The sequence below is a fragment of the Lithobates pipiens genome, unplaced genomic scaffold (assembly GCF_037356315.1).
Source record: "Lithobates pipiens isolate NorthernLeopardFrog02 unplaced genomic scaffold, aLitPip1_a1.2 Scaffold_22, whole genome shotgun sequence".
Classification (NCBI taxonomy): Eukaryota; Metazoa; Chordata; class Amphibia; order Anura; family Ranidae; genus Lithobates; species Lithobates pipiens.
The window spans coordinates 56,869,835-56,888,399 of record NW_027507784.1 but is presented as its reverse complement, the minus strand read 5'-3'; the positions used below and the strand labels follow the sequence as shown (position 1 = coordinate 56,888,399).

At 42.5% G+C, this 18,565-nt stretch overlaps 1 protein-coding gene across 4 annotated transcripts in view; it reads left to right on the top strand.

Annotated features, from left to right (window-relative positions):
* TANC1 (tetratricopeptide repeat, ankyrin repeat and coiled-coil containing 1) overlaps nt 1–18,565 on the top strand; it is a 329,903-nt gene that overhangs the window by 13,299 nt on the left and 298,039 nt on the right. The window lies entirely within an intron of this gene.

Here is an 18,565-nt window from a genome sequence, read left to right as displayed (position 1 = left end):
CAAGTGGATTCGCCTTTTGTGTATATAACCCCCATATGTGCCTTTTTAAAGTAGAATTCTAAGCTTTACCTAACTAGTCTTAAAGGGTTACTAAACCCATAACAGTAAAATCAGTCTGTATATACAGTAAAGCATGCTTGTTATACTCACTGTGGAGCCCAAGGGCTAATCTTCCGCATTGTGTATAAAGGCTGTGTGATCCTGTATGTACAGATCCTCCCCTTCTTGCATTGCCCCCAAAGCATGTCCGGATAAGACCGTTTTACTGGAGTCAAGCTGTACATGCAGTTTGGTGTGTGATGGTAGAGTTTTTTTTACATTTTTTTTTACTTGGGAGGGTGCATATGATATGCACTGTCCAGACAGAGGGTCAGAGGTCCTGCATCCTGATAGGAAAGTCAGTGCAGTATGAAAACTCCTCCTACAAGCTTTAACCAGGCACTGATAGAAGTCACAAGACTGCTATTTACTGCTGATGAGGAAAAAGTATGTAGCAGTTTATATTTACTAAAATAACTGCATTTCCCTGTTCTGTGGCAGACCAGATATAGTGAATGCAGGGTCCTGGGTTTAGTAACACTTTAACATCGCTCCCTATCTCCTCTTAAGACCTATACTAGCTAAAATAACCTGCGAAAAAAGAGGTCTATACTCGCTTATATTTAGCTGCTACATTGCAGTAAATTGGTCTCCCCTGTGTTAGCCAGCGGCTTCTACAGAGGAGAAGAGAGCACTCGGCAACGATTGTTAATGCTTGGGAGTGGTGATGTCACAAATAGGCTTCTTATTGCTCGTCTATTTTTGTTGCTCCCTCCTGTCTCCTGCAATAGCCCTGGCTGCTGACACAGGAGCCAGATCACATGACCAGACCAAAGTGGCCTGGTCATGTGACCAAAGTCTTTCTTACACAAGTTTGTTAGAATAGTTTTTTTTAGGGGGGGGGGGGGGGCGTTTTTAAGACGAGTTAGGAGGTAAAACTTGGTATTCTACTTTAATGTATTCTAGGCATGTTATTTATCTGCAAAAAACATCCCTTGTGTAGATATATAGAAGCCCTAAGATTGCTGCTGGGTGCTGCCATCTTGTATGTGATGTCATCAGCCCCAGCAGACTCGGAGTTGTCACTTAAATCAGTTGAGCAGCCTTGCTCAACTTTCTTACCATGGAGGAACACTACACTACTATAAATCATATATTTAACTCCTAAGACATGCACGTGATCAGTAAGTTTGAAGAGGGTGAAAATAAAAAAAAGTGTTTTGTGTTTTTGTGTACCTAAAGCCATCCATATCTTCAGCGATGATAATAAATGGCCAAAGAAAAACCCCAAAATAACTGAGATGTTAATTGTTAAAACCTTTAGTCAATCCTTGCATTAGTGGACAATATAGGCAAGAGATCAATATGATGTTCTCTCCTCTAGGATCCCCTAGCAACCTCCTAGAGATACCGCAGAATATCTTGGAACCCTGGTTGAGAAAGGCTGCTTTACCTTATTTCTCTTTGCTTCTTGCCCCCAATACAAATGGTATTAATTTTGACTTGATGAGTGTTTCACAAAAGTAACATAACATTTGGTGGTTTGGTAGAGGTGGGAAAGGCTTCCCTGAAGAGATGAGATTCAAGGATTGCCTAGGTAGGAGACCATGTAAGAGATAACCGTACAGGTTGGGGCAGGGAGTTCCATCTTCTAGATGCTATGGAGAAGCCCTGGAGGGGCATTGGGAACTATAGAGAACAGGAGGTTTTGAGAGGAGTGAAGAGTATGGCTTGGTTGATATTTTGAGATGAGGTTGGTGATATAGCTTTGTAAGAAGTTGTTAATATTTTAGCATTTATTTTTAAACATTCCTGTGTGGTCTTTCATCCTTTTTTTTTTTTTTTTTTTATTAGATATGTAATTGAGGGCTCATTCACACATGCGGCTAGTGATAGAAAAAGCAGAAGGTTAAGCTGTGGTTTCACCAAACTACCTCCGCCCCGGACTGCCCACCTAAAGGACATGCAGCCATTAAACGCTGTAAGACCCCTTTCACACTGGGTCCTTTTGCGGGCGCTGTTGTGCTAAAAATGGCGCCTGCAAACCGACCTGAAACAGCCGCTGCTATGTCTCCAGTGGCTTTCACACCGGAGCGGTGCGCTAGCAGGACAATTAAAGTCCCGCTAGCAGCATCTTTGGAGCAGTGTGTATACCGCTCCTGCCCATTGAAATCAGTGGGGCACCGTGGCTTTACCACCAGCAAAGCATCTCTGCAGAGGTGCTTTGCGGTGGTTTTTAACACTTTCTCAGTTGTTAGCGGGGGCGGTTAGACCGCCCCCCGCTAGTAGCCGAATAGCTCCGCAAATCCAACGGTAAAGCACGACTAAAAATGGCGGCGCTTTACCTGCCGAAGCACCTTCTGCCCCAGTGTGAAAGGGGCCTTAAAGTGCCACAGCTGCAATGCTCTGCTTCATGGCAAAAAATAAACTCCCTTTTGCGTTCGGTGGGTAGTACTGCCATCAAACCCATTCAGTGTTAAAATATGCGGTGAGGATTGCATTTCAGAGAGGCAGCAAGGGCTGTCATGCATCTGAATGCCGCCTTATATGTGTCTGTGTCAGCATAACTCACAAAGCTGCAATAATAATCCCCCTTTAAACAAAGTAATGCACTCTGTTAATTTCTTGGTATTTGTCCTTTATAGAGGGATATGAATAGGCCAAAGCTGAGGGCCTAAATAGAGCTTTGTTACTACGCCCTACTTTGGGTTTTGCCCGAGACTCCGAGCATACAAGACTGCTGGGGTTTTTGGGAGGTTTGGTTTTCTCACATTGCTTGGGGTTAAGCCAAACCCTCAAATCATAATCGTATTAATACCACAGCTGGAAAAGTGGTCCTAAGGCTGAAACATTCATGATAATGTAGGTCAATACTCTGGATTATTGATGTCCCAAGACTAGAATGAAAACCTAAGCCTAATTTAGTCCTTCCAGCTTCACCACTCTCCTGTCCAGAACATCCTGTCCTGGGTTGGATGTATTATATTATTATAATTATAAAGAACGCAATTCAATAAGACAGATTGAAGGGCAAAGGGAATATGCCAAGTGTAGTTACACAAAGCAACCAATCAATAGGTTACTAAAGTTGGCTGAAGCTGACAAAGGCAACGATCACCAGAATTGTGGAACAGTTTTCACACAAAATATCAATCCTTAAAATGGATGTAAACCCGAATTATTATTATTATTATTATTATTATTGTTATTATTTATTTTATTTTTTTGATGTCATAATGTAGAGTATAAGATTTCCTACCAGTTGAGCCCAGTCTTGCCACAAATAGTTAATCCAGCTCTGAGCAATCGTTTTTTATTGTTCAGTGAGATAAATCTTGACAAACAGAAAAAAAAAAACTTTGTCAAATCCTCCCCCTTGCTGTGAGTGACAGGTGATTTACATATCTTGTGCACTAGCCTAAGAGACATGCATTATTTTGTAATTCCCTCCCACTCCTTTCTTCTGCTGCTCTGCCAGGATTGGATGTTCCACACCTCAGCATGATTTGGCATGTTGAAGTCATGTGGTTACTTTCCTGTCTTTTCATTGGATGTTAGTGATCATAGCAGAAGTTCAGTGTAAGAAATGCACAGGAGAAAATGTATATTGACAAGGGGAGTGTAGAGGTGGGCGGGGAGTCTACTGACATCACGACTCCACCCACTGAGCTCCGGACAACAGACCCACCCACAGAATCTGCAGTTTTTCGGGTCTCATAACAGACAGGGAAGATATTTGAAAGGTAAAGATACATGCAGGAGGCGTGTATATCCTTTTTATAGATAACCCCTATGGCAGTTGTTTAGAAAGGATGACATTGGGTTTACATCCACTATTAATTTTCACTGCTGAAATGATTCTGTAAAAAAATAAAATGCATATGACGGAGCTTGTTCTCACAATCATTATCTTGGTGGCTCATTTACAGATATTTCTATAGTGAATCTATGCTTTCCGCTTGAGGGAAATTGCAACAGGTCTAAGAATAAGTTCAAGTTTCAGGAAAAAGTAATAAATGTGTATATTTTTTGCAGGAAAAAAAAAGAGTTTATTATTTTTTCCTACCGGAGTCTGCAGAGCATTGCACCTGCAATCAGTGGGTTGCGGGTGCTATGATGGACTCCTTAAGACACGATTTCCATCTTTTTGCTTTAACCTCTGTTTGGACTTTCTGAAAGCTGGAGGAAGGGTCAGTGGATGACCAGGGTGCTCATCAGTGCCCTCGCTGTCCAGTGCAGTGGCAGATGGGACTCGGAGTCTTCATTCACAGATTGCAGTTTTGAACGTGACAGCAGCTGTGGGAGAGAAAAACCTCCACCTGCTATCACAAGGATAGGGTAAGGGTTGGTGCTGGAACGTGTTCTGCGCCAAATACGAGCGTAACATGTAACATGTTCCAAAGATGAATGTAGCCATTAATTGCCTGCCAGATGCTTACACGCATCCATCGCTCCCAACTACGGGAGTGAAACTAAACCCTCCTTTACAGGCAAGGAAGCTGCCATCTTGGTCTCTGTTTTGATCTGCAGTTGTCATGATGCTGTTCATGTGATCATTTTATGACACCAGCCATTTGATGGCTTGACCGTGCAGTTGAGCGCACAAATAGCGATGGCAGTTATCATTCACAGCATGCCTTGAATGTGACGGTTATGGAAAACCATTATGTCGGTGAGTTTTAGTTCCTCTTTTTCAGATATGAGGGAGCATTTGATGTGAGGCTCAGTGTTTAAAGTTTCAGTAGCTAGGCTCCAGAGATGTTACGTGGGGGTGGGAAGGGAATGCTAACCCAGCCGAGCTCTGATATTACCTACCTGAAAATTGCGGGTGGTGAAGAAGAGAAAGGCCCCTTACATGTGGTGGCATTTGCTCAGCATGGAATCTCTCTCTGCTGACGCTCGCTGAAACGCTGAACGTTTATGCAGAGTGGACACACACTGCCTGCTCTCCTCCATGGACGGTCTGATGTAAACGGACCTGATTGCCATCCGATTCGTCAGGTGGATGGGGAATGCATTTTTAGAGGATCCAATGTCAGACCATTGAGGAGACTGGAGGGTCCAATCCGGTCTGCCTAAAAAACAGACAGGTGGACCCGATCAGTCTGCTAGTGTTCAAGGGATCAGAAGGTGGAAATCTACTTTAGTTTTGCTACGTAGGCAAAGCAAAGGTTCACTTTAAGATATTCTTCTGACCTCTGTGTGGCCTTGATCCAAGCAAGATGGCGTTATCTTCGAGCATATGTGGGTTTTGTTTAAGATATCACATGATGGCTTCTGTGCGTCACTAAAATAATCTTGTCAGGAGCGGTGATGTGTTTGATGCAATTAGGCCTAATCATATTTGGTTGGGCATGATTCCTCTTATTTGTGACTAAAATGGGAACTTCCTGCTCCTTTGTAATTCTCAGCTTTGTCGCACAGTCTAACGTGCCAACAGACCGTCTCTCGGAGTCTAGATACAACTGTAACCTTTTGTAGAACATTGTCTTTTCCCACATTTTACATTTGATTCTATGACAAGCTGGGATCATGGAATGTAAGGCCGATAAAGCGGAGAGACTGTTTCTGAGGGTGACCTCCTCCCATGTTCTCCTTTATCTCGCTCTGCCTGTTTGGATAGTGAAAGACCTTTTGCAGATTTCCACAAAGCTGTCACAGAAACATTCATTCATTATATTGCGGTACTTCCCTGTTCTGATTCAGCACTTGTCTAGCGGTGAAGAACAGACACTCGTTTTGGTTTTTCATTTTGCTTGTCTTTCAATGGATGCCCAATTGATGACTCATGTTCAGAGTCTTGAATATTTTTCCTTAATCCTTAGCAACAAGTCAGAACTCCTTCTTTCCCCATTCTTAGACCAGCCATTCATGCATAGATTTCTCCATCCATGTTAAACAGCGTGGATGGAGAAATCTCCACCGCCGTCTCTTCAAACGCCCACAACACTCCTGCTTGGGTGTTCAAACAGTGACGGCATCTTATAGGATTCGGTCACTGTTCATTTTCCACCTGGTTCATTTAATTTTTCAGTTGCAAATTGTCATGCTGATGGGGTTACCCACAGCTCAGGTCTGAGCCATGTATGGTCAGCTTTAATGCATTTGTTACCCCAACATTTCATATTCCTGATATCTATGTGCTTGTTGTACCATGTACTTGTATGAGGGGGTATCCTGTTCTCTTTGCATTGTTTCCTTTATGTAAAATCCCTGGTGTTCCTGCCAGTCCCTCTGCTTTGCTATTAGGGCCAGTTCACACCAGACGCAGTTCCGTGCAATTTCTTTTATTTTTTATTTTTTCTCCTGCACTAAAAATGCATGCACAGTGTTTTCCATATATTCCAATGCCTCTAGTTCACACCATGCAGTCTGTTTCTGGTCAGTTTTGGAACTGACTGTATTGGTGCAGAAAAAACGCAACTGCATGGAACTGTATCTGGTGTGAACTGGCCCTTTAAAGCGGTAGTAAACTGCACTTTTTTTTTATTTTTTTATTAACCCTACAAGACAATTGCATAATTGTGCAATTATGTGCTCTGTCGCCGCTGACAGGGCTTCCATCTTCACCCAATCTTATTTCTGGGTTGGCGTCCTCCGGCCGTCTGGCTATGCTGCAGTTACATCACTCCAGGCACAGAACTCTGAAGGGACGGCACGTGCGTTGGTGACCTCTCTGGCTGCATGCAGTTCCAAGCAGTTCCTACGTGGTTTAGGAGCTATCTACTTTACCTATAGGTAAGCCTTATTATAGACTTGCATGTAGGTACAAAAAAATAAAATAAAAAATAAAGTTTACTCCCACTTTGAAACTTTGAAAACTGACCACATTAAGCAGGAGAGCACACCGCGGTCAGTTCTGCTTGGAACTCGGTATACTCTCCAATGATCAGACTTGTCCTGACACGCCTCCGTGGCACAGCCATTCATTGAGAAGCTCAGTGTGCTGCTGGGCACCCCCCCCCCCCCCGCTCTTATGCCGCTGAGTCGGTAGAAATTTATAAGGCATGTCTTTTATATATATATTTTTTGCCTTTCATTACTATTTTAAGCTGAATGGATTGTTTTACAAGGTGATCGCTTTTAAGGTCAGTCAACAGAAATCTGGTTATTATACTTTTAAATTGCGACCACTTGCTTTATTGAGGTGAAACCTTTCAGCCAAATTTAACATGTCGTATCAAAGCTACATACTCTTATATTCTTTAATGTCCCCCCTCTCCCCCCTTTGTGTAAAGAAAATCCTATTTCTATTTTTGAGTTGCAGTCTTTCATTCGGAAACATAATAGATGGTCATAAGGTATACAATAGTTTAATGGCAATCTATTACTGCATTTTCTAATGTTCTGCATGGGAGAGCCCAACCCCCCCTTCTCCTCCTATAGAGCAAGCTTGAAACACTCAAATGAAGCAGTGGGCCAAATTAAGAGGATTAAAGCTTCAAGGGGGCCATATTATGTCTACTCATAGCCACATCTATTTAATTCTAGGAAAAAAGCTTATGGCACTTTGTAATTTACTGTTGTAGTTGTAACCCACCTTTAGGAAGTCTCAGTTATCGTATGAAGAACAGCTGGGGCTGCATTGCTTTTTTTTCAATTTTTTAAAAATTCTTAAACTGATAAAGTGATTGTAAAGTCTTGTTTTAAAATAACAAACATGTTATACTTACTGTTTTGTTGCAGTTGGTTTTGCACAGAACAGCCTGGATCCTCCTCTTCTGGGGTCCCTCTTTGCCGCTCCTGGTTCCTCCCTCCTATCGAGTGCCCCCACTGTCAGCAGCTTGCTATGGGGGCACTGGAGCCAAGTCACAGCTCCGTGTCCATTCAGGCACGGAGCTCCGACCCAGCCCCACCCCTCTCTCCCCTGATTGGTTGACTATCTTCAGCCATGGGAGCCAATGTTGCCGCTGCTGTGTCTCAGCCAATCAGGCATGTCTGGGACGGCTTGGACATTTGTGGACATCGCTGGACAGAGATGGGGCTCAGGTAAGTATTAGGGGGTGCTGAGGGGGCTGCTACACACACACAAGTGTCTTTTATCTTAATGCATAGAATGCATTAAGATAAAAAATAACCCGTCTTTACAACTCCTTTTAAAGAGGAAGTAAACCCTGATGGGTTTACTTCCTCTTTCATTCCCTGCAAAGGCAAAGCATAATGGACTACTATGCATCGCATAGTAGCCCATTATGTGTCACTTACCTGACACAGGAGCCAGCGAAGTCGCCGCTGTCCCCTGTAGTCCGGCGCATCCATCTTCTCGGTGGGGTCTCGCAGCTCCGCCGCTGTCATTCGGCGGAGCCGCAATGACGTCACTCCCGCGCATGTGCACGGGAGCCGACACGCGCGGCAGCTCCATTATTGGAAATGCCGCGCTCAGTGCGCCTGCGCGCCGCTGTCTACGGCGCATGCGCCGTACACAGCGGTGCCTGTCTTCGGGCAAATATCTCCTAAACCGTATAGGTTTAGGCGATATTTCTTGGACCTACAGGTAAGCCTTAATCTAGGCTTACCTGTAGGTCAAAGTGGTTTGTAAGGGTTTACAACCACTTTAAGGGCCACTATAAGAGAGCTACATGTGACCCATAAACTCCAGTTTGATATAAATGTAAAAATAAGCAAACAATTCTTCTGAAGTTTGAGACCTATGATTGGCTTGAATGGTAAATGGTTCTTTGCCACTGAAAAGTTACATCTGGTGTGCCCTACACTTTGCAGACTTCCTCAGACAGGGGTGACCCAAAACTGTGCAATAAGACAAAAGAGGGTGCACTAGCCTAGTACGTTTATCCGAAATACCATTCATTTGAAAAAAAAATAGGCAAATATGTGCACAAAGGTTAATGCATTAAGGTTCATCAAATGTATCAGAAAAGAAATATCAACCAGCATCGCTCTACATATCAACCAGCATCGCCCGGGTAGGCTCAGATGACAATCAAAAAGCATAAAGGAAACTGATGCGTTTGTTCCTCAGAGCTCTAAGTGGGGGCACCCTTGAAATGTCAGTGTCTGTCCCTGTGTTATGCTTTTTCGATGTCATCTACCCTGGTTTATTTGATGAGCCATAATTCACGTTTGTGAGAATAATTGCCTATTCTTCCTTTTCAAATAAATGGTGCTTTAGATAAAGTACTAGGCCGGTGCCCCCTTTTTTTGTCCTTTGTTCGCTAATTTGACATGCCTGCTATAGAGCTTGTAGTTGATTTTTGGTACGATAGATATTAGGAATTGATCAGTATAATTTTTTCAGTGCTGATATAATACAAATAATTCAGCCACCTCTCCTGCTGATACTCAATATTTTGTACATAAAAAAAAATATATACACCTCCTTCCTTTTTTTTTTTTTTTTTTTTTTTTTTTTTTTTTTTCACTGTTATTGCTGTCACAAGGAATGTAAACATCCCTTCTGACATTATTAGGCAGTGACAGGTACTCTTTATGGAGAGATCGAGGGTCTACAAGACCCCAAACCCCTCCTGCACTTCAAAGTATTCAAATTGTCAAGATCAGCATTTTTTAAGACTTTAGCCTTTAAACTGGCTGTAAACCCTAGCTAAAAAATTTTAAATAATAAAACCTGCAAGACAAAGGCATAAGGCATAATGAGCTATTATGCATAGAATACTAGCGCATTATATATTACCTCAGATTGAAGCCCCCCTCAGTGGTCCTTGTTTACCGCTCCGACAGGCGACATCGCTCCCGGAGTTACTTCCGGGTATTGCGAGCTCCGGCGCTGTGATTGGCCGGAGCCGTGATGACGTCATGCATGCGCATGGGAGCTGCCGGTAATGGCACGCTCTAACTGAAACAATGGCATGTATTAGCCGTTGCTTCAGTGTGCATGTGCCGATGACGTCGACAAATACAGGGGATAGCTCCTAAACCGTTTAGGAGATATCCAGGGTAGCTACAGATGAGCCTTATTATAGGCATACCTGTAGCAAAAAGTGTGTTAAAGTGGTTGTAAACCACTACAAGATGCTAGTAATCTGGGAAGTGATGTCATGACATCGCTTCCGGAGTACTAGATCCGAGATTGGAACAAGGCAAGTCTTTGGCCAGCTGGCGGACATGCCGAATAGTTCCTCGGGCCTCCCAGTGGGACGGGAGAGCCCAGGCGAGCGGCGGGAGCGTATCCTCCTGCTTTTCGTAATAACAGCTGAGTGGCTGCTGCGCCTCATCGGTTTTTATTACAATAAAGCAGACCGTCCGCCTATGAAAACAAACCCTTGAAGCAATATCTGTCGTTTTTTTTGACCAATACCGATACTTCTAAAAAAAAAAGTGAATATTGGCCACACCGATAATCGATCGATTCCTAATAGATACCACCCCCACACACACCTTGTATACCAGAAATAAGACCTGTACAGGGAACACAGAGTTTTCCATTAAAATGTACATCGTACGCGAAACACAAGGAAATGTGCAACTACAAATACATACAGAATATAAATACTCATTCATTTCTATATTACTCAGTGACCTATGATGAATCGTCCTATGTGTATCAGTATGCAGTGACCTATAATAATCGCCTGTTTTGGTATTTGTGACCTGTCTGTCTACCACCTCTTGAGTCAGCACGGGGGGGGGGGCCCATCAGTGACTTAAACGACTTTTTGGTTTTGCCGTAACGTGTTCTAACAAGAAAACTGTCTGTTTGGGACTCCACCAACCAAACAATGAACACTGTTGCAATAAAACTGCGACTCCCTCGAGCAGTATTGGTGTAAAACATCTTCCTTTTATCACCGGTAAAATATTCATGAGTTCATGAACTAGCTCCGAGCAATACAATGTATCCCTTCTTTGTTAGTGTCTGTAGATATAGGGCAAGACTAGACAGAAAACTATTTTTTTTTTTAATGCAAAGTAATATTTGTTTAAAGGATAAGTTCACTAAATAAAAATAATACATATATTTTTGCGGGTAAAAAATATATGTGCATTTGTTATTTTCTTTACACTGCGGCCTGTAAAGCATTGCACTCACAATCAGCAGATTATGCTTGCAATGTCAGGATCCTGCACTCTGTCAACTGTCTGTCATTACTTTTCATACGGACAATTGCTATACTGCAAAAAGAATCCAGGGAGTACAAGAGCGCTCACCAGGGCCTTCGCAGTACAAGCCATTGGCCGCAACGGCCGGCAGTACTTGTAGTTCGTTCATTCGTTCACAGGAAACGTTGAATGAATGATATGGCTGTGTGGGGGCGGAGTCCTGTCACAGCTGGGCTGTTCTCAAATTGTGACAGTGGGTGGGGAGAGAAGATCCCCCAACCCGCTGTCAGAGTGTGTAGTGATGGTAGCGGGCGGTGGATGTATAGGAGCATGGTGCATCATAAATATGGATGTAACATGTCCCTAAAGCTGAAACTAGCCAAATAAAAAGTGGTAATGGTCCTTTTGGTTTTGTATAGTGGTGTTTGTACACCTTTCCTTTAATCAGGTAAGTAGGTTTGCCAGATTCTCAATAGCACAAGCTGAAAGTTACACACATGGGTTTTAATCAAAACCTTCCGTACCTATACATCTGAGGTTTCCATTAGAGATCAAGTCTGAAAAGAAACCTCTGTTTTTTAGAACAACAAATACTGCCCTAAATATCTTTTATCATGTGTTTAACGTTCATCTGGAAAGCAAGGATTGTCTGTGTTTAATATATTGTACAAATATATAGAATTCCATGTCCCTATGACCAGTCTGGTAGTAGGGGAACATAACTAGAGTAGGAGGGTGGTATTGTTAATAAAGCAAAATGACAGTGATGGTACCAACTACCCAGGCTCATGGATGGCACACTGTGCTAAACAATGGGCGCTTACCATTGGAAGTATTTTGTTGGATACTCACTCCTTTGTATTGTGTGGTACGGTGTAAGGATGGCTACACCAGGAGCACAGGGCATCACAGCTCCAGAGGGTTGGCCAGGATTTTTGGAGTTAGAGTTCAGAGTTCACCAGTTCATTTTACAGTCTCCAAACTATTTAGGCAAAGAGCCAGTTTACTATTATTCAGATTTTAGAATGGTCAGTGGCCCACTGTGGCCAGTGGGAGTAGAAAATTCCTCGGGCTTGGTATTCAGTGTAGGTAAAAAAAATATTACATAGTGCCTGTGGTCAGTAGGTGGAGGAGGAATAGTGCCCTGTCATTGGTACTGATAGGAGGAATAGTGCCCCATTGTTGGTATCAGTGGAAGGAGTAGTACCTGTCATTGCTATTAATGGGAGGGATGGCGCCCCGTCGCTGGTGTCGGCGGGAGGGATGGCGCCCCGTCGCTGGTGTCGGCGGGAGGGATGGCGCCCCGTCGCTGGTGTCGGCGGGAGGGATGGCGCCCCGTCGCTGGTGTCGGCGGGAGGGATGGCGCCCCGTCGCTGGTGTCGGCGGGAGGGATGGCGCCCCGTCGCTGGTGTCGGCGGGAGGGATGGCGCCCCATGGTTGTCAGTGGGAGGAATTGGGCCAGTATGAGGAGATAATGCCTTGTATCAATGAGATGAATCGTGCCGGATAAAGGCAAGCAAAGGGCCACAGTTTGGAGATCACTGCTGTAACTTAAGAATCATGACAGGTCATGACTTTCAATCATATGTAGTTTGGGCCTTTATCTCACCATCTGTGTTTGCCTGTCTATGGCATTTGCATTTCTGGTTTCCAAAAAAGTCAGATAACTTAAAGTGCTTGTAAATCCTATTACACCACTTTTACCTACAGGGAAGCCTATAATGAGGCTTACCTGTAGGTACCATGAATGGCTCCCTAAACTTGCACAGTTTAGGAGATATTAACTGTATCTGTATGTGCCAACGTCATCGGCACATGCGCACTAAAGAAACGGCCCGTGCATGCGCAGGGGTGACGTCATCGCAGCTAGGGCCAATCACAGCACCTGAGCACGTGAACCTGGAGATAACTCCGGGAGACATGTCGCCGGTCACAGCAGTGTGTGGGGACCGCTGCAACAGCTTCGATCTAAGGTGAGTGTTTCCCAATCAGCTAGTATTCAATGCATATCTTGCCTTTTGTCTTGCATGTGTTTTTTTTTTTTTTTTTTTTTTATTTTTTTTTTTTATTCTGAGTTTACAACCACTTTAAGGCAGTGTTTTTCACACTAGCTGGACAGCCATTGCTTCCTATGAGCAGAAGATATCTGAAGGATATGACAGAAGAATGTGTGTCCTGCAGACAATCAGAATGTGGATTATAAATACATCTCGGGCCATTTTTAGTGACTTCATTGAGCAGCCTGCTTAGTTTGTACATAATTTTTCGGGGCTAATTCTAGATTGCCCACCCAGGTTTACATGGAAAACTTTACGTTATAGCTGTGGATCGCAGCTTGTCATTAAGGAGATATTCCGTTTCGGAAGCTGTCCAAGCTCATTTTGGAACTGGAAAGGAATTTTAAGTAGCGTCTGTAATAATAGCGTAACACAGTGTACATAGATAAAAGTATATAAGGGATTTTCTAATTATTATATGGTTCGGTTTCAAGGACATATGCCTGTAATTACAATTTTTACTTTATTTTAGATTTTGGTGTATTCTAAAGTTGTTTTCCATGCGCAGTGTTTGGAATATCTCCATGTGCAATATTAAAGTGATGCTAAACTTTGAAAAAAAAAAAAAAACCTTTCCAGTATTGTAACTCAAAGTCCCTTCTATTCATCCTTCTCCATATCTCTCAATCTCTTTTTTGGTTGTGGTGATCTGGCTTTCTGTTAGCCGGGAAGTACGTTCGTTCTCTCTGGTCCCACTGTATGAATGAATGTAGCCACTCTCTTGTTCGCTTCCAAAGTGGACTATGGACTATGGGATTTATGGTGTGAATAGAGCAGTGCACCCGACAGCAACTAACAAGCACTGGTCATTCCAAACAAACAGAAATTCGGTAAGAAAAGGAGAGGTTCGGGAGCTCACATATTACATTGCATGGAGGCAGAAAAACACAGCAAGAAATAATTTTATGGAAAAAAATTACAGGATTGTTGAAACGTATAGGTAATTTTTGAATAAGGATATTGTTTAGTGTCACTTTATTATATCTAATATGGTATGACATACAGCAAAAAAAATACACTTGCGCACGAATGTGTTAGCAAGGCAATCCAAAGTTCAGGGTGGATAATGGCTTTTGGCCATGCTGCCCTCCAGGATAGGGGATATCCTAGCAATCAGATGAAAAAAAAAAAAAAAAAAAAAGAGGGCGCACCAGCCTTGTGCCTTATCCTGTGATACATTTATTAAGAAGAAAACATAATTAAAAACTATTCCACAAAAGTAAAGAGAAAATCACACTTGTGACAGTCCATGTACTGATGGTAGTCTCCGAATCCTGTAGAGGACGTACGAACTGTTACTGGCTGACACGTTTCAAAGGTTAACCTTCTTAGAGCTGAGGAAGAAGGCTAATCTTCGAAACGCGTCAGCCAGTAGCGGTTTGTACGTTATCTCTTCAGGATCTGGAGGCTGCCATCAGTACATGGACTGTCACAAGCCAAAGACTGTTACAAGTGTGATTTTTCTCTCTACCTTTGTGAGTAGTTTTTAATTGTTTTCTTCTTACTAAATGTATCAAAGGATAATGCACAAGGCTGGTGCACCTTCTTTTTTCATTTTTTTTCATCTAATATGGTATGATACCTGGTGATATAGGTAGGAAACCTCCAAGAAGACATCTTCCAGATTTCCGAGTGTCGGCTAAAATCAGGCTGGGTTCTCCTTGCTAAACAGCTGGGATCAGAGCTCTGCCCAGGGTATTAATGCCATTATTATAAAATAATTTATATAGCGGAAACAGCTCTTGTGTAACACTTTACAATATAGAAGGGATCCAGTACAGTTACAATACAATCCAAGCGGGTTAGGAAGGTCCTGCTAGTGAGAATTTATAATCTAATAGGAAGGGGCAAGTGATGCAAAAAGGTAATGGATGTGTGGGGATGGGTTTATGGGGAAAGGGAAATTTCTGTTGAGTAGAAAGTGGAATAGGCTTCTCTGATGTGATAAGTTTTCAGGCATTGCCTGAAGGTGGACAGAGTAGGAGATGGCTGTACAGATTGGGGTGGTGAGTTACAGATCGGAGGGGCTCTTGGGAAGTCCAAAAGGCAAGCATGGGAGGACGAAGGAGGTAGAGAGCAGGAAGAGGGCTTGGGAGGAGTGAAAATGTATGATGAAATTAATAAACTTTAAATTACTCTCTCTCCTTTTTTTTTTTTTTTATTATGGGGAGAATACAAAATAGTTGTGACCCATATTTTCGTACATCCTGGCCAAATTTTAAAGATGAATGTTGTCATTTAATTTTTTTGGTTGAAAAAAGAGTATCTAAAGCCAAAACTTAATTTTTTATTTTTTTAAAGTTTTGGTTGGAACCTCTTTCAATTTTCGGTAGCTGTCTGTGTCCCCATTAGGGAGATATTTGTCCTGGTGGCCATTGTAACTAAGACTCAGTTTTGCGTTTTTTTTAAATTTTGAGTTGTCACCGTAACAAGAATAGAGGCTCTTTTAAAGAGGAAGTAAAGTCGTCTTTTTTTTAATTGTACCTACAGGTAAGCCTATAATGAGGCTTACCTGTACGTACCGTAAATATCTCCTAAACTTGCACCGTTTAGGAGATATTTACCACATAGGCCAACGTCATCAGCGCCTGCATACCGTTTCCTCAGGACTCTGTGCTGTGACCGTCGGCTCCTGCGTGCAAGCATGTGGGTGACGTCATCGCGGCTCCGGGCAACCAGCAATAAACTCCGGGGAAAATGTCAGGTGTCTCAGCGGTGTGTGTGGGCGCCGCTGAGAGAGCTTTGTTCTAAGGTACGTTTTTCATAATGAGCTAGTATGCGATGCATACAAACTCATTATGCCTTTTGTCTTATGCCAAGTATACACGACCGGACTTTTTGACAGCAAAGGTCCGACGGATCGTGTCCGTCTGACAATTCGATCGTGTGTGGGCTCCATCGGACCTTTGCTTGCCAAAAATCCGGAGGACTTTAGAAATAGAACATGTTTTCAATTTTCCTGCCGGAACTCCGCCGGACCCAGTTCCTATAGAGCAATCCGTTTGTGTGTATGCTAGTCCGATGGACAAAAACAACGCTAGGGCAGCTATTGGCCACTGGCTATGAACTTCCTTATTTTAGTCCGGTCGTACATCATCACGTTTGAATCCGTCGGACTTTGGTGTGACTGTGTGTGTCCAAGTCGTTCATTCGGAAAGTCTGCTGAAAGTCCCTTGGGAAGACCGTCGGACATAGTCAGTCAAAGTCTGGTCGTGTGTCCGCAGCATTACAGGTTTTTTATCTTTTGGGGTTTACAACCTCTTTAATCTCTTGATGTAACGCATATTTGTGGCGGCAAAGAGGGCAGGTTTTAATGCCTACACGCCACGTGTGTGTGTGTGTATATGGACAGCATAGGTTTCTCTGCTGAGAGCGCTCTTGCTGCTTGCTCCCAGTGCAGAGACCGAGCTGTCGAAGACAGATCTTGGTCTGTACTAATGATTGGCAACAAGTGAGACCGGCAAAACTTCCCGCCCCCCACAAGCGTAATGGTCCAGTTAAAGGGATTCTGGGATGGGTAGGAAAGGGTTACTCTATAATTTATGTTCTGCCTGGAAGCATGGAAAATAGTCATCATTATAATCTATAGGAAGAAGACTTCATATTAGTCTCTCTTGGATGGCAATGGTCTATTTTTGAGTTGAAATGGTAACTCCAGAGCCTCATATAATAAATACAGTCTGAAGTAAAAAAAATACTGTTGCCCATAGCAGTTGGTCTGCTTCACCCTTTTATGTTTTTATTCCATAATGGAGAGGATCTGATTGGCTGCTATAGTTTTTTTGGACGTATCCTCATAAGAGGTCTTAGTCCATGTCTTCCTCACAAATTAAAAAGAAAAATGTAAAAGCTCTGGCAGTCCTGGATCTTGTATTGTGGGTAATGTTAGACTTTGAAACCTGTTTGCAAAGCTGCTCGATGTAACTTTAATCCGCTGACATTGTTCAGAAGATTTATACAGATGAAAGGAGATACTTGCCATATTTAATTACTACCTTATTCTCCTTTTTATGTCTAAAGGGAATAGTGCTTAAAGTGGTATTTAAACCCAAAGCCAAAAATCTAATATACCATTCATTAAATGTGCTGGCTGCATTCGTTTTCTTTTATTAGGCTATTTTTTTTCATTTGTTTTCGCCTGGTGATCTGGCCCGTAATCTCCTGTATTAGAGTGCCCCCACCCTGGATGTGAGAGCATAGAGGCAATTTTGGACAGCAGCATTGTCATTCTGGGGAGGAGGGGAGTGTTAAATGTACTAGCAGATTTAGATACACTAACAAATTAAACTTCAGTTCACACTTTAAAAGCAATTACAGCAAAAACAAAAATACAATTTTTGTTTCCCTTTTAGGATAAAGGTTTTACATAAATACAACTGATCATTATAAGCACCCCTGTCAGATTGCAGTACAGTGTTACTAAACCCACAACAGTAAAATCAATCTGTATATGCAGTAAAGCATGCTTGCATGCTTGTTTTACTCACTGTGCAACCTAAGGGGTTAACCCTGTGCATTGTGTAAAAGGGCTGTTTGATCCTGTATTCACAGATCCTCCCTTCTTGCATTGTCCCCAAAACCTCTCTAGATAAAACCAAGTTAGTGGAGTCAGGCTGCACGTGCTCAGTTTGGTGTGTATTGATAGTGAGTTTTTTGTTTTTTTTCTTGGTAGAATGCATGTGATCGGCAAAAGGCCAGTCGGCACTGTCCAGACAGAGGGTCAGGGGTTCTGCACCCTTATGGGACATTTGGGAGAATGAAAACTCCTACAAGCTTTACACAGACATTGATAGAAGTCACAAGACTGATATATACTGCTGATGAGAAAATTAATTTAGCAGTTTATATTAACTAAAATGATTGCATTTCCATGTTCTGTGTACAGCGGGAGATATAGTAAAAAAAAAAAAAAAAAAACCTGCCTTTTAGAACCACTTTATATTATGTTTGCCTTTTTAGAAAGGATGACTTTTGAGGGGGAAAGTGATCGTTCCCTGGACAGACAAATTTCATGCTATAATGAGCCAATAGGTGCGGCTCGGAGGAAAAAACAAAATCGTACAATAATGAGTTTGATGTTGAATCTCATACTGTGCTATAATAATGGACTCGGATAACATCCTTCCTGTATGGATAGAACATTGTGTTATGCGGAGTACACTGTTTACCTGCATATTTCACATACCCCAGATCCCGTCCTTGTGCCAAGATGACAAGCTCTGTGCTGTGTACAAAGATGCCAGTGTGTGTCTTTAGAATCAGGCTTGTCTTGTCAGATACTTTCACCTCATCCAGCATCAACATTAAATAATGATTGGCAACACTGTTAGACCATTTTATTACTTATTCCTGGGCACATGTAAAAACACCATTTCATCAAGTCATGTGTTCATTCAGTTTATTAAAGTGGTTAAAAAGGTTTTTTTTTTTTAACCCAGCATTCTCTGCGT